Below are 13,087 nucleotides of genomic sequence, written 5' to 3' on the forward strand. Positions count from 1 at the left end.
GGTTGTTATGAACTTCACATAAAGATGCAAAAGCCTTTTTCAGAATGTTTCCACAACCATGTTATACTTAATCAAGGTTATCACTATATTCAACTTTGTATTTACTGTCAAAAGATATATTCAGTCATTATTATGAAATATAAGAATGCTTCAAGCTCTCTAAGCCTGACAATTGCAAATCCTGAAAACCTTTCTTCATGCAAACTTGACAGCTATAAGCTTACCTCTTAAAAAGACAATATACGTTGATGTACTAGAATGGTAAATTCAGATCTCTGAGCATAATATGTGCATTAGCATAATATAATTGGTTCTGCCTTTAGGGTAGCCAATCAGATTGTGCAAATATGTCTATTCATAGAAATCTTGAAATGATTTGCCACTTGGGAATTATAGAGAAACAATTCAATTTCACTTTTCTACAAATGAATTATGGTAAAAAAAAACAAAAACAAAACAAAAAAAAAAACCAAAAACCCAAAATGTCTATTAAACTTTTAAGGAATAGATTTCAGTTTAAACACCAAATATAACTTGTTACACATATTGCTCAGTTTTAATGTTTTATATAGTATAACCTTCATATTGACTTCACAAACAAAACATAAGGTATTCAAATTCTCAGTACATGTAACATTTTACATTTACTTTCAGAGGTCTATGTAGATACTGGAATTTATACTGAACAAAAATGATCTTATATAACTTCCTTATATTAAAGACTAGATATGTTTTAGATGCCTATGGACAAGAAAATACGTATTTATAAAAATGTGTATTTTAACTAGTTTATTATTACTACTCTGGTGATCTTCAAAACTCTTATAAATAATAAAATAATTCATTGCTTGATTCAGTAAATATCTAGGGACATCAATCAAGTTTCCAGGCACTCTACTAATCCCTGGGATCAAGAGTTAACAAAATATCAACCAAATTGAGTTCACAATCAGTGCCAGTCCCAGACTAGTCAGCAGCATCAACACAGAGAAAGTTACTGAAGAAGATAAACAATTCCTGGGTCAAAGTGGAAAAATAAAGCAGTTTTAATTTCTCTGATCAACCTGGAGTCATCTGCTGAATTTTGGTTTTTCATGAAGCAGTATTTAAATATTTCACTGAAGAGAAAGGCAGTGTAATTTTGTTATTTGTACTTTCTCCCAAAAACTAGGTCTCCATTCTGAAGAAGGGAGCCCCACTTTCAAGGAGTGACATAATTAAAGCAGATGGTTCATTGGTTCAAATACAGTATTATCTTTGCTCCATCTGTGAAGTGGTTCTCAACTGACTTGCTATTAAAAATGGAAAGACAGGGAAAAGGTGGTCATGCAGCATTTAGACTGGGTGATTTGAACATTTCATAGTTCCATTAAGTGAATTATCATGGCAAAACTGAAACTAAAACTGTTGTCTCTATTTCTGGTTTATTTCTTTCTTAAGGTAAAACACACCAAAACACATTGAAGACTAGTCATCAGCAAAGCTGAATACTGAAATTAAAATATAACACTAAAATGAGTTTTATGAATGACTCCTTTCCCATTTATACCATTCATAATAACACCCCTTTATAAAAGAAGAAAGTATTTGCCCTCATTCCTGTTAATTCCTTCTATCTTCAAGCTTCAGAGATCTGGCTACTTCTCATCTACTTATCTCTCTTTACAGAGGTAGTCCTGGCAATGGCTATCAGCTGCATAAAGCAAAACTTCTAGGGCAACAGATTCACACTCCACCTTACTTTTATTGACTTAGCTATACTACTATTTATAATTCCTCCTTAATGCCCTCTTTCTTCTGTTTGCAATAATTTGATGAATTCCTGACTTTATTTCTAGCTCTCTGGTAATCCTCTATTTGCTTAGCTAGCTTCTCTTTTTCTACCTACTTACTCCATAGGGATTAGTCCTAGGCTTTATGTTTCTTTTCATTTTCTGTACCATTACTTGGTTTGGTCTGTATGTTTGGATTTTTTTCATATACCAGTTTGCTTTCTTGTGTGTGATATTTTGAGATGTTTCATCTGAATTGTATAAGAATGAGATTATTTCACTTAAAAAAAAAGTTAGCCTTTACTGATTACATATGATAGATGCATTAACTCTCTAAACTCCAGATAAAATGCATATGTATTTCATCATAAATAAAGTGCTTCTTTGGTAGGCTAAATTAGTTAATGGTAGAAATTATCAAAAATATATTTTGTATGAAATCTTAAAGAATTCAAAAGTAACATAATTTGAGTCTTTTCAATACTCTCTCAAATTTGGTTTTATAGGAAAGTTTTTTTTTAATGTTTAAGCTATATAAAAAATCATTAGCCTAGTGTTAGCTCCAGCCAAGTAATATAATAACTTATGTATTTATATCTCTCCAATTCACATCTTTGGTGAGCATCAAATCCAACAATGTCCTAGTGAGATACCTGGACAGTTAAATTACCATCTCCCAGAGGCATTTGCCATAATTGCAGAAACTTGTGCCCAGTGTTGAATTTTAGTGGAGAATCTAGAGGTGAAGAATATTCATAGGTAATCTGTATTTACATTAAATTTAGAGAAGTATTGTACTAGATTTTTCTACCTTGATTTTCCATCAATACTTCATACACACATTATTCTAACAGATTCAACATTTCTCTATTTCTCATCTTTTCTCCTGAAATTTCTATCCTATTATCTGATGCTCCCAATTCACTCAGTTATCTATACTAATTTTCTTGGAGTTTCCCCACCTTTTACATTCAATAGTCATGAAATCCTGTTGAACAAATAGCTTTGATAATCCTCAAAATTGTTTCTTCCTTTTTTTTTTTTTACTCCAGTTTACCTATATTCCAAGCCTTCATCATTTCTTACCTTAGCCATTACAACAGCTTTCAAATTAAAGCCTAGTGTCAAGCTTATTATAATTTGTTTTCACATTATACTGAAGTAATTTTTCAGATGCACGAATCTTATTTATACTCTTGATAAAAACTTTCACACAAAATATCTGTTTCCACATGGAAATGCACAGAATCCACATTATGTTCAACATTCAAACATGTTTTTGATATACTAGGAGGTCTGATATATGAATGTGAATAAATGCATGCAATTATCATTTCTCTCTGCCTATAGAATAAAGATCAAATAACCCTCTTTTTCCTCCCCTTTCCCTAGCTCTCTGACCACTTCACCCACAAATTATACTTTCCTGAGTACATCACCCTGAGTTCAGAGCACTAAGTGATTTCTTGTCACTCTCCTTGTACATACTGATACCTTTACCTAGAATGCTTTCTCCCACCCTTTTAAATGTGAACATGCTTACTTAACCTTCAAGATTCTGCTCAAATAGTTCTGCCTTTGTCAACTATTCTGACCTTCTCCAGATATACTTCAATGTTTTTGCTAGATATTCCCGCTGTACCCTATGTATTTCCTTATTAGAGCAATTTGAAAACTGCAAAGTTTCAGTGTTTATTTCCCTTTTTAAAGTGTGAGCTCTTTGGAGGTAAACATCATGTCTTATATCCCTCATTTAGGGTGTGAGCTCAATAAAATATTTAATAACATTTCAATTCAATGAAATGGATCAATTAAATAATTATTAAAAAAATTAAAAATTGAAAATATTAATATCTCTAAAATGTTCAGAACAAAAGAAATGATTTAATTGACCAATTAAAGAAAATGTCAGATCATCCAATCGTATAGACTGCTACACAAAAAGTGATTCTTAAACTTTGTAAATTAATTTGAAAATACAGAAAGAATACAAGTAATAAAGAAAAAAGGGATCAAAATAAGAAAGTTATTAACTTAGAGGAAAAAGAGGAAAAGGAAAAGAGCAGAGACAATCTCAGTATTGTTTGTGTGGTGTTCAAGATATAAGTAAAACCTAGCAAGAACCATGTCAGTCAGAAACTAGCTAGCAGTTCTGTATAGTTAGCTGTGAAATTCACAGAATGGATTATTAATGTATCAAGCATTGTATGCCCACAAAGTAATTGTGATGAATTTATTGATAAGTCTTCTATAGAACAATATAAGCATATTTCATTGAAAATATAAACTTTTAAATAGAAAACAATGTGCCAAGTTGAAGACTTTTCCTCTGTGTACCAAAATTCATAAGCAACAAAATGGAAGACAGTATTTGAATTATTTGCAACCTGCTTAAGACAAAGGTATATTTGGAGAGATATTCAGCAACCTGCAGAAAATTATGTTTCTGTATGATCTAATTAAGGGGATAACAATAGCTAAAAGGGAAGTAGGTCAGAATGCCAAAATAGCGTAAAACTATTCAGTCTTCATGCCCTAATTTGGGAATTGAAATAGGTTTATTGATAAAAAAAAAGTGTGTGAATAAAATATAAGTTCATTCATATTAAAAGATGTAAGCATGCCATAAAAATGATTTCTTTCTTTTTCCAAGAACTTTGGGTTAAGAAATGTTTTTGAAAATAGCTGAAATTTGAAAAAATTAATATAACTTTATCAATCAGTTATATAAAATATAAATCCAATCCTCATGTACCTGTAAAATATGTCTAATCAGCATTCTTTAGTATATACTTGAAACAAATGAAAATCTGGAATGTAAAAATTCTCACACGTAGTCACAACTAGGGATATTATTGAGGTGCTACCATCTCTTTAAGGCTCAAGAAATACAATATTTCTATCTCCATATCTATGGGGAAGCATGTTTAAGACGAATACCATACACAACTACACTGTGTACAAAAATCTCACTAAAAGAAACAAATTTTATCACTTAAAATTATAAGAGTACATGACATATGGGCATTTTTCTTCATGAAATAAAAAAGTAATCCTATCAACTATACAAGTAAGATAAAGCAACCAGGGCTACTCTGAAATGCAACTGTCACACAGACTAACATTAAAAAGATTTTCTGTTCAAAGCCAAAAGATGAAAAAAAATAACATGTATAATTAAATTTGCACTAAAGCAAATGGTAGTTATAGTCAATGAAATTTCCAGGTTACTTTAATTAACACTCAATGCCCTTGGAAAGTATGATGGGAACATTTTAATGTTTATAGGAATCATACGAAGTTATTAGTTGAGCATTCTATACATTTTCCAAGAAAAGAATACAATGAAATTATACATAGAGAAAAAAAAAATAAAAGACTGAAGGAAAGCAACTTGTTGTGCAGCATTTTGAAACAATTATGCTTTCTGCACTCTCAGAAAATTGAGTCTTGAAATTTTCAATCATGTTATGTTTTTATTATTGTTTACATGAGGCAATTGGAGTTAGACTGTTCTAGAAGGCTTTCCTATTGATTATCAGGATAACTAGTCCATTTAGAAGGAGAGAAAAAAACACAGCAGCAACCTGCAACTGTTTGGAAACTAGGCTTTTCCTGGGCCTTAAGCACCAGGAGGAGGTAGCTGACATCAACTTTCCAGATAAATTGAAAGACTTCCCGTAAAGGTCACCACTCAGTTTAAGGAAGTGATTTTAAAATTATGCTTCATGAAATTCTGTCACCATGGAACCACTTAAAGAAACATTGAAATACTACTGTGATATTGGAATATTATTGAAGAGCTACCATCTCTTTAAGGCATTGTAGAGACATTGGAAATAGGCAAGATGAAAAGGTAGAATGAATCTAAGGGCAAGAAAGCAAGGAGTCCAAAAAAGCAGGACTCCTTGCATCCAACCACACTTTATTGAGGTACCATTCCAATTTCACATGTATCGGATACTAAAATTCAGCTTGCAACTTTGACTGAAAATTAGAAGTATTTCTTTCTTTCTTTCTTTCTTTTTTTTTTTTGGAACATCCATTTTATTAAACAATTGGTGAGAAAGAGAAATTCATTAGGAATCATCTCTGCCATCCCAAAAACCCAAGAGGAAGGCCAGGGAAGAGCAGGGCAGGGGGAAGTGTCCCAGGGAGAGTCTCTGAAGTTAGTGGCAGGTGTGGGTAGAGGAGAGTCCTGGTGGATGCAGACGTACTCTTGGCTGGAATCCGCATGGGGAGGCCGGGGGCCAGTTGACGCACCTCATGGCTGAAACTGTTTGAGTTCACTTCTGACCGGTGACCACTCCACGGGTCAGGATGCACAGAGCTCGGGGACTTCTGGTTATTGGTTGGTCTGTCTGTCCCATTAGGGCACATTCCCTGGAGCCACTCTGTGTGGGTACCTAGGGCGTCTGTGGCCTCCTTGCACCGGTGACATCTTTTGTGCAGGTGGGTCGGCGGATACAGGACACACAACAGCAGTTTACAAAGGCAGGTGGTGATCCTCCTAGTGGACCCCCTCCAGTCCCTGTGGCTGTCAGCGGATTGGCTTGAGGGACCCTGGGAGGACGAGCTGGGGCGTTCTGCCACCCCCTGCTGAAGGTCATCCAGGGACTGGGCTCGGGGTGCTTGGGCCTGCGAGGCACAGGGTCTCGCGGGGGTGGGGAGCTTGGCTGAGAGGGGCTGTGTCCACCTGGAAGAAGCGCAGAGGGATGGCGGGCGCGCTGGCACTGGCAGCGCCCTTCTGCCCCGCCGACCTGGCCTCCGCAGGCTGCTGCTGCCGCTCACAAGGCACCGAATGGGCAGGCTCGCTGGCACACTTGTTGGGGTGGATGCTGGAGGTATCCTCGGGGCGCGGGCGAGACGCCACCACGAGAAGGTGCACAGGCCTCTCTTGGGGCTGGCAGTCCGACCCCTGGGTCCCTGGTGCTGGAGGATGCGGTAGGTAGCCATGGCCTCATCGAACCTCCGCTTGTCCATGGACACCCAAGCATCATAGGGATCAAAACCGAGGTCGAACATGATAGTCATGATGGCGGGATCGGGGTGTTTGGGGAGCGGCTTGCTGCCAGAACCCGGTGGAGGTTGCTCGCCCTGGCTCAGCCACGGGTAGCCCATTACCTGCTCGAGGGTGGTCCTTTGTGCGGGGTCGACTGTCAGCATCTGCTGGATAAGGCTGCGGGCGTCGCCGGAAAGGCGACGGTTAGTGTTGGCCTTCAGCAGGTGTTGGTCGGTGTTCGCCCTGTGAGCCTGACGAAGAGCGTGACTCCCAGGCTCCAGACATCAGCCCAGGGCCCCTCAAATTTTTGTCGTAGCACGATCTCGGGGGCACAATACAGGAGCGAGCCCCAGAAGGTGTTGAGCTTCTGCCCTGGTGTGAAGGTGATGCTTAGTCCAAAGTCGATGAGTTTGAGGCTGCAGCTCCAGCACCACATTGCCTGGCCTCAGATCGAGGTGCGCTATGCCCCTGTCGTGGCAGTGGCGCAGGGCACACACGATCTGCTTGAACACCCGCAGGCCTTCTTCTCCTTCAGGCCAGGGCCTGTGGGGATGCGGCACCCCAGATCGCCCCCATCTGCATGCTCCATGACCATATAGATGTTGTGTGGGGTCTTGATGACTTGGAAGAGCTGGATCATGCTCGGGTGTTCCAGGGCCATCAACCTCTGAGGCTCGCACTAGATGGGCTCGTTTCCCTCTGTCTTGGACACGACTTTCACTGCCACCTCTGCCTCCCCCCAATCCCCCCCCCCCTCCCCCCCGTGAGGAGATGGACCACCTGGCTGAAGTCCCCCTGCCCAAGCTCCCTCACCACCTGGTAGTGGTTGGTGAGGGCCGGCTAGTTGCAGGAGCTGGGCTCCTGAGGCTCTACCTCACTACTCTGACTGCAAAACATCCTAAAGCAGAACACCAACAAAGGACACTAGCTAAAAAAAAAAAAAAAAAAAAAACCCAAACAAAACCATGTGAGCCTTGGACACCAATCACTCTGAGTTGGAAGAAATAGGAATTGAATAAACACTTTGAGTGTAGAGATGAGGAGGCCTTTAGGAGACCAAAGTGATTAGGGTTTCTCATCAGAGTCCAAGTGAAAAGAACCCTGGAGTATGCAAAAGTTTTAAACTCTGAATGTGTAACTATCATTCTCCATAACCCCCAAACAAAAAGCTTCTGGGGTCCTTTCTTATTTTTTATTATGAAAGTGGCAAAGGTCCTGGAGGCCCCAAAGTGAGGTGATCACTGGGGGTTGTGCCCAGTCGTGACTGGGTCATCTCATGCTCTGACCTCACAAGAAGCCACTGTGATGTGCTTTCCAACCGCAGCCATATAAGTGGGCTACTGAAACTGGGCTCTTCTTCCATAAGTACAGGAAGCTCTTGATGGTGACCTGTGGACTTCCAGATAGTTAGAGCCTTTGGTGGTTGGTGGTTGCGGTGTTTTGCTGTTGGTTTTTTGATTTGGGCTTTGGTTTGTTAGTTTTGTCTTTTGTTTGTTGGTTTGGGTGTTTTGCTCACATGGTTATGCTACCCCAAAATGCTCTCTCCCCTAAGATGCTTTAGAGCTTGGCATTAACACTTGTTGAGAAAGAGGGAGTACTCATCATCCTCTCCCCACAAGGTTTTCATCGGATTTCACTCTAGAACACCTGGAGCACCAAAGGCAGTGGTTGATATGTTCAAAGTGAGAAACATAAAACCGGGCGGGCAAGAATCCTAGAACCAGAGAACATGTCCTTCCCATATGTGGAGAAAATGGAGGACTTCCCAGATACCTGAGTCCCTTCCTGCTGCTGTAACAACAAACCTTGGGCTGTGTAATTTATTCACAATACAAATCAAATTCCCAGAGTTCTGGAGACTGGCAAGTTCAAGGTCAAAGCACCTTGCTGCTATGTCCTGGAAGGATGGGAGGGGAAGAAGGCTTGAACTCATTCTCTGAAGCCCTACTTTGGGTTTCCCTGTTTTGTTTTGTGTGTGTGTGTGTGTGTGTGTGTGTGTGTGTGTGTGTGTGTTTTAAGACATACTAGCCATTGAAGTCAGGGCCTCAGGTGTGTCAGGGAAGTGATCTACCACTCAGGGACTTCCACAGACTTTTTTTTTTTTGAGACATGGTCTCATTTTCTCAAGTCTGGCTTGCACTGTGATCTTCCTGCCTTGGTGTCCCAGTAGAGAGGATTAGAGTCTGTGATGGTTTGGATGTGAGGTGCCCCCCAACCCTACACAGGCTCCTGTGCTAGGGGAGGGATATTCAGAGGTGGAATGTTTGGGTTGAGAGAGCTGTAACCTTCAGCCCCTCCTAGGTTGAATGGACTGACTTGCTGGTTGCTCTAGGTGGGTGGGATATGGTTGGTTAGTTGGGCAGTGGCTCACTGGGGTCACATCCCCATCCTCCTCCTTTCTCTGCCTCTGTCTCTGTCTCTTTGCTGTCCTGAGGAGAGAAGCTTTCTTCCACTGGGCCCTTCCCCCGTGATGGGCTGCCTCACCTTGAGAGCAATAGAGCCAGTGATCTATGGACTGAGATGATTGAAACCTTGATGCCCTAGTGAACATTTCCTTCTCTAAACTTCTCTTGTTGAGTGTCTGGGCCACAGTGATGATAAAGTTAACACACAGCCATAGGCCATTGTGCCCAGCTTGACAGATATGTTCCAGTGTGCGTGTGTGTGTGTGTGTGTGTGTGTGTGTGTGTGTTGCTGGGAAGTGAACCATGACCTTGAGCATGCTGGAGAAGCACTCTCAGGTCACCTCCCAATCCTATGGTTGGGGCCTCCTGGCCTGACCTCCTTCTTGCAGAGTTGGTTCCCACTAGATGTGCCTGTGTGAGGGGAGTCCTTCAGGCTGACCTGAAGGACATTGGATGTGTGTACTCAAATCTGATGAAAACAGAAAGATCTCTGGAAAAGAAAATTCATGACAATTATAAAAGCCAGTGCCACTTTTGTTTTTTACAAGATGTAAGAGAATAACATAGTGGGAAACCCCAACTTTATTCTATGGTATCCAACACAGTGTGTACAAATTAGCCTGTGACATCACTGATTGACGGGGTGGGGATGGAGAGGCACAGCACCAGCATTCTCTACACTCGTGATGTTTCCCTGCCACCGGTTCCCATCAGGATGGTTGGTGTTCCTATCTCGGGGGAAATGGAACCCTCATGGGAAGCACAAAGAAATATCTATATGACATACCCAACATGAGAGGCAAGGGAATTCAACTGTTTCACTGCAAACATCAACCAAACAGGAGAGAAGAGAGTCACATAACAACTTAAGTCACACTGAATCAAACTTGCCCTGGCCTCCTCATAAGGAAGGCTGAACCCTGAGCCTACCCTGGTCCCTTAGGACCACGTTCTCGGTAATCACATCCTAACAATGCCAGTTCTGACCAGAGAGACCTTATTCTTCACTGGGGATGTTTGAGCTACATGTGTCTTTGGGGGATAGAAATTAGTCTCTAACATACCCTGGTCCTTCCTATCTCATTTCTTAACTTAAAGGTAATCAGCAGAATTGCCTACTTAAAGTTGACCCCCACCCCCCAAAGGACAAGCTTTGGGGAAAGAAAACACAAAATCACAAGTGGATTGTTCATGACTTCAGAGTTAATGAATAGCAAAACAAGAAAGACTTAAATGTGAGAGCATTGTAAAGTATTACTAAGTTTGATACATGGGAAGAGGTTGGAAAATATCTCATATGAAAAATCCTTTCATTTTCAAGTGAGAGCACTGTTGTTCAGAGAGAGGTTCTGGAAATTATGTGGGGTTATATGAGTCAGAGACCCAGCAAGATCCAGCGGTGGACTAGAAACGGGTAGAGATGGTCTGGAGAGGGGGAATATTTGGGGCTAATTAAAGGGCTAATCTGTGGTATGTTTTCTACCACAGGGTATATTCAAGAAAAGGATGGGGAGTTTCCCATGATGTATCCATGATGTATCAAGAAATTTACATGCATTTAAAAAATCAATCCCCATAGCTCAGTGAGGTAGATATTATTTTCTCTGGATTTACAGATTAAAAAAAAAAAACATATTTAGACTGATGAAGTCATTTCCCAAACCCACAGAGTTAAAAAGTAGAAAAGATGGAAAATAAACTCAGATTTGTCTGCTTTCAAAACCCTTGTGCTTCCACATTAACAAGAAGCAAGAAGACGACTTACTTCTCATGTGCATTTTTGTATCTGATTCAGGCTTTTTAAGGTAACTGAGTATGACAACTCTAAAATTCCTAAGAACTAGAGTTTGTGAGTATGGGTTAATTTTGTTTGACTCCTTATAAGAATCATAAAGAGCTGAAATGCTTATGGAGAAAACTCCCAAGTTTTCAAGTTTGGAAACAGAGGGATTAGGAACCAAGGAGAACTTTGTGTGCAGAATAAGTAACAGAGTGGGAAGCTGCAAGGAACACCGGAACACCTGCCAGCTTTAAAATTGGACTTGAGCTGTCCTTGTTTATTGTGTCTCTAATCTTGCAATAACATGGAGAAGGCAGACATAAAGGACTTTAGCTGCATTTTTCAGGTTTTCTTTAGTCTAAACAGCACAAATGAGTCCTGTTATAAAATAGGATGCCAAGACTCAAGATCATAGTTGATTTACATCAGTTTCCTTCAGTTTACTCACATTCAAAACAAATAGGCCATTTCACATAAATTATCTTTTTTTTACAAAATGTTATTATTTGCACTGTTCTCACATTCTCATGTATGTAGATTGTCCTATTAAAACCATTATGCTTAACTAATATTCTCTTCATCAAATACATTTTAGCATAAATGAGCACAGGCTACAAAATCTGACCACATTGATGAGAATCTTGGTTTAGTCACTTGCTAACTGGGTGGCCTTGAGTGGATTACTTAAGTACCCTCAAACACAGTTTCCTCATTTCTAAGATGAGAATAATGATAGAACATTTCTTAAAGGCTTGTTGCAAGGATTAAAATATTCTCCCTCTCAAAGTATCTAGGTAGAGCATAGTATACAATAATTGCTATGTTAAGTGTTAGCCATTGTTATTTAAGATGATACCTTTAAAATTACATCAGCATTTCTAGAAATTTTTAAAAAACTGCAAAATTTCAATTGTTAAGTTGTTATGCTGTCAATATTTTGTTGCAATCTACTAGAAAAGTCAAAATATAATAGCAAGAACATTTCTAAAAGGGCAAAATTAGACTTCAGGCTTTGCCACTATTATAAATTAATATATTTACTTAACTTAAGCAAGTATGAAATCTGTTAATATATGTATGGGATATGCCTGGAATGATAAAAGGGACTGCACTATTTCAGTAATCACATATTTTATTGAAGAGCCTTTGGGCTATTTTAATATTCAAATCAGCTGAATATTTAGCAGTAATAATGTAAGATTAATATTTGTACAGACACTTGTTCCTTTAACAGCAGACATTACAGTCAAGCTATTACCCTGCAATAATGGAAAGATTTTTTAAAGCATTGTCAAATGGGAGACTTTTATACAGGTTAGAATTTTATTCTGATGCCGTGTACTTCATAAATGTTGCTATTTCTTAAAGTATGGAACATTAATCATCAGCTTTTGCAGTATTTCTTATTCAAGTAAGTTCATACATCTCAAATTCTAATCAAATTAACATAGGCAATTATCTTATGATCATTTGGCCAGTTCTAATCATTTAACTGATTTCAAAAATTACGAGTTCCTTTGTATGAATTCTATTTCATAATATTAGTATCGCACTCTAGTAGAGGACTTCTGGGTTTATTACTTGTCTCTCAATTGGATAAAGCTTCTTGGACTCAAGATTTTAAATATCCTCTAAGGTGTGATAATTACCCAGAAACATTGGCCTGCCATGAGTTATTGTTTTATTCTCATATATTTTTACTTTAAACAAGAAAAAGAACAAAATGCTGTCCTATTTGTTAAAGAATACCAATCTCAGTTACTGGATGTATTTCATGAAGTTGGAAAGAGCCAGAACTGAATTATTTTCTTGTATCATTTCTTATTATCACAGCAACCATTTAGCAGAGGCACTCTTGAGTAAGATGTGTAGAATGGAATGACAGTTTTTGGTTTAATATAAAATTAGTTTCAGAATTCTCTTATTTGAAAACATTTGGCCATTTACAATACATAGCAATCCTAGCCAAAAGCACGCAGGTGTGTTACTTTTTCCTAGTATTGTTTTATTTCTTTAGCCCTTGGAAACAGCAGAAGGGTTTCTATTGTACATGCAGGTGTGATCACCCACTGTGGAGTATAATTCATATGTCCTTTTGGATGAGCAGAAAAGGGGAGGGAAGAATGTT

The 13,087-nt window shown here is 39.0% G+C and overlaps 1 protein-coding gene and 1 pseudogene across 2 annotated transcripts in view; both read right to left on the minus strand.

The window, feature by feature from the left end:
• NEGR1 (neuronal growth regulator 1) overlaps nucleotides 1-13,087 on the minus strand; it is an 804,297-nt gene that overhangs the window by 574,196 nt on the left and 217,014 nt on the right. The window lies entirely within an intron of this gene.
• LOC306663251 (sperm motility kinase 2B-like) lies at nucleotides 4,589-7,502 on the minus strand (annotated as a pseudogene). The gene has a single exon. The product of its transcript is annotated as a sperm motility kinase 2B-like (transcript).

This window comes from Sciurus vulgaris (assembly GCF_902686455.1).
Source record: "Sciurus vulgaris genome assembly, chromosome: 1".
In the NCBI taxonomy this organism is placed as follows: domain Eukaryota; kingdom Metazoa; phylum Chordata; class Mammalia; order Rodentia; family Sciuridae; genus Sciurus; species Sciurus vulgaris.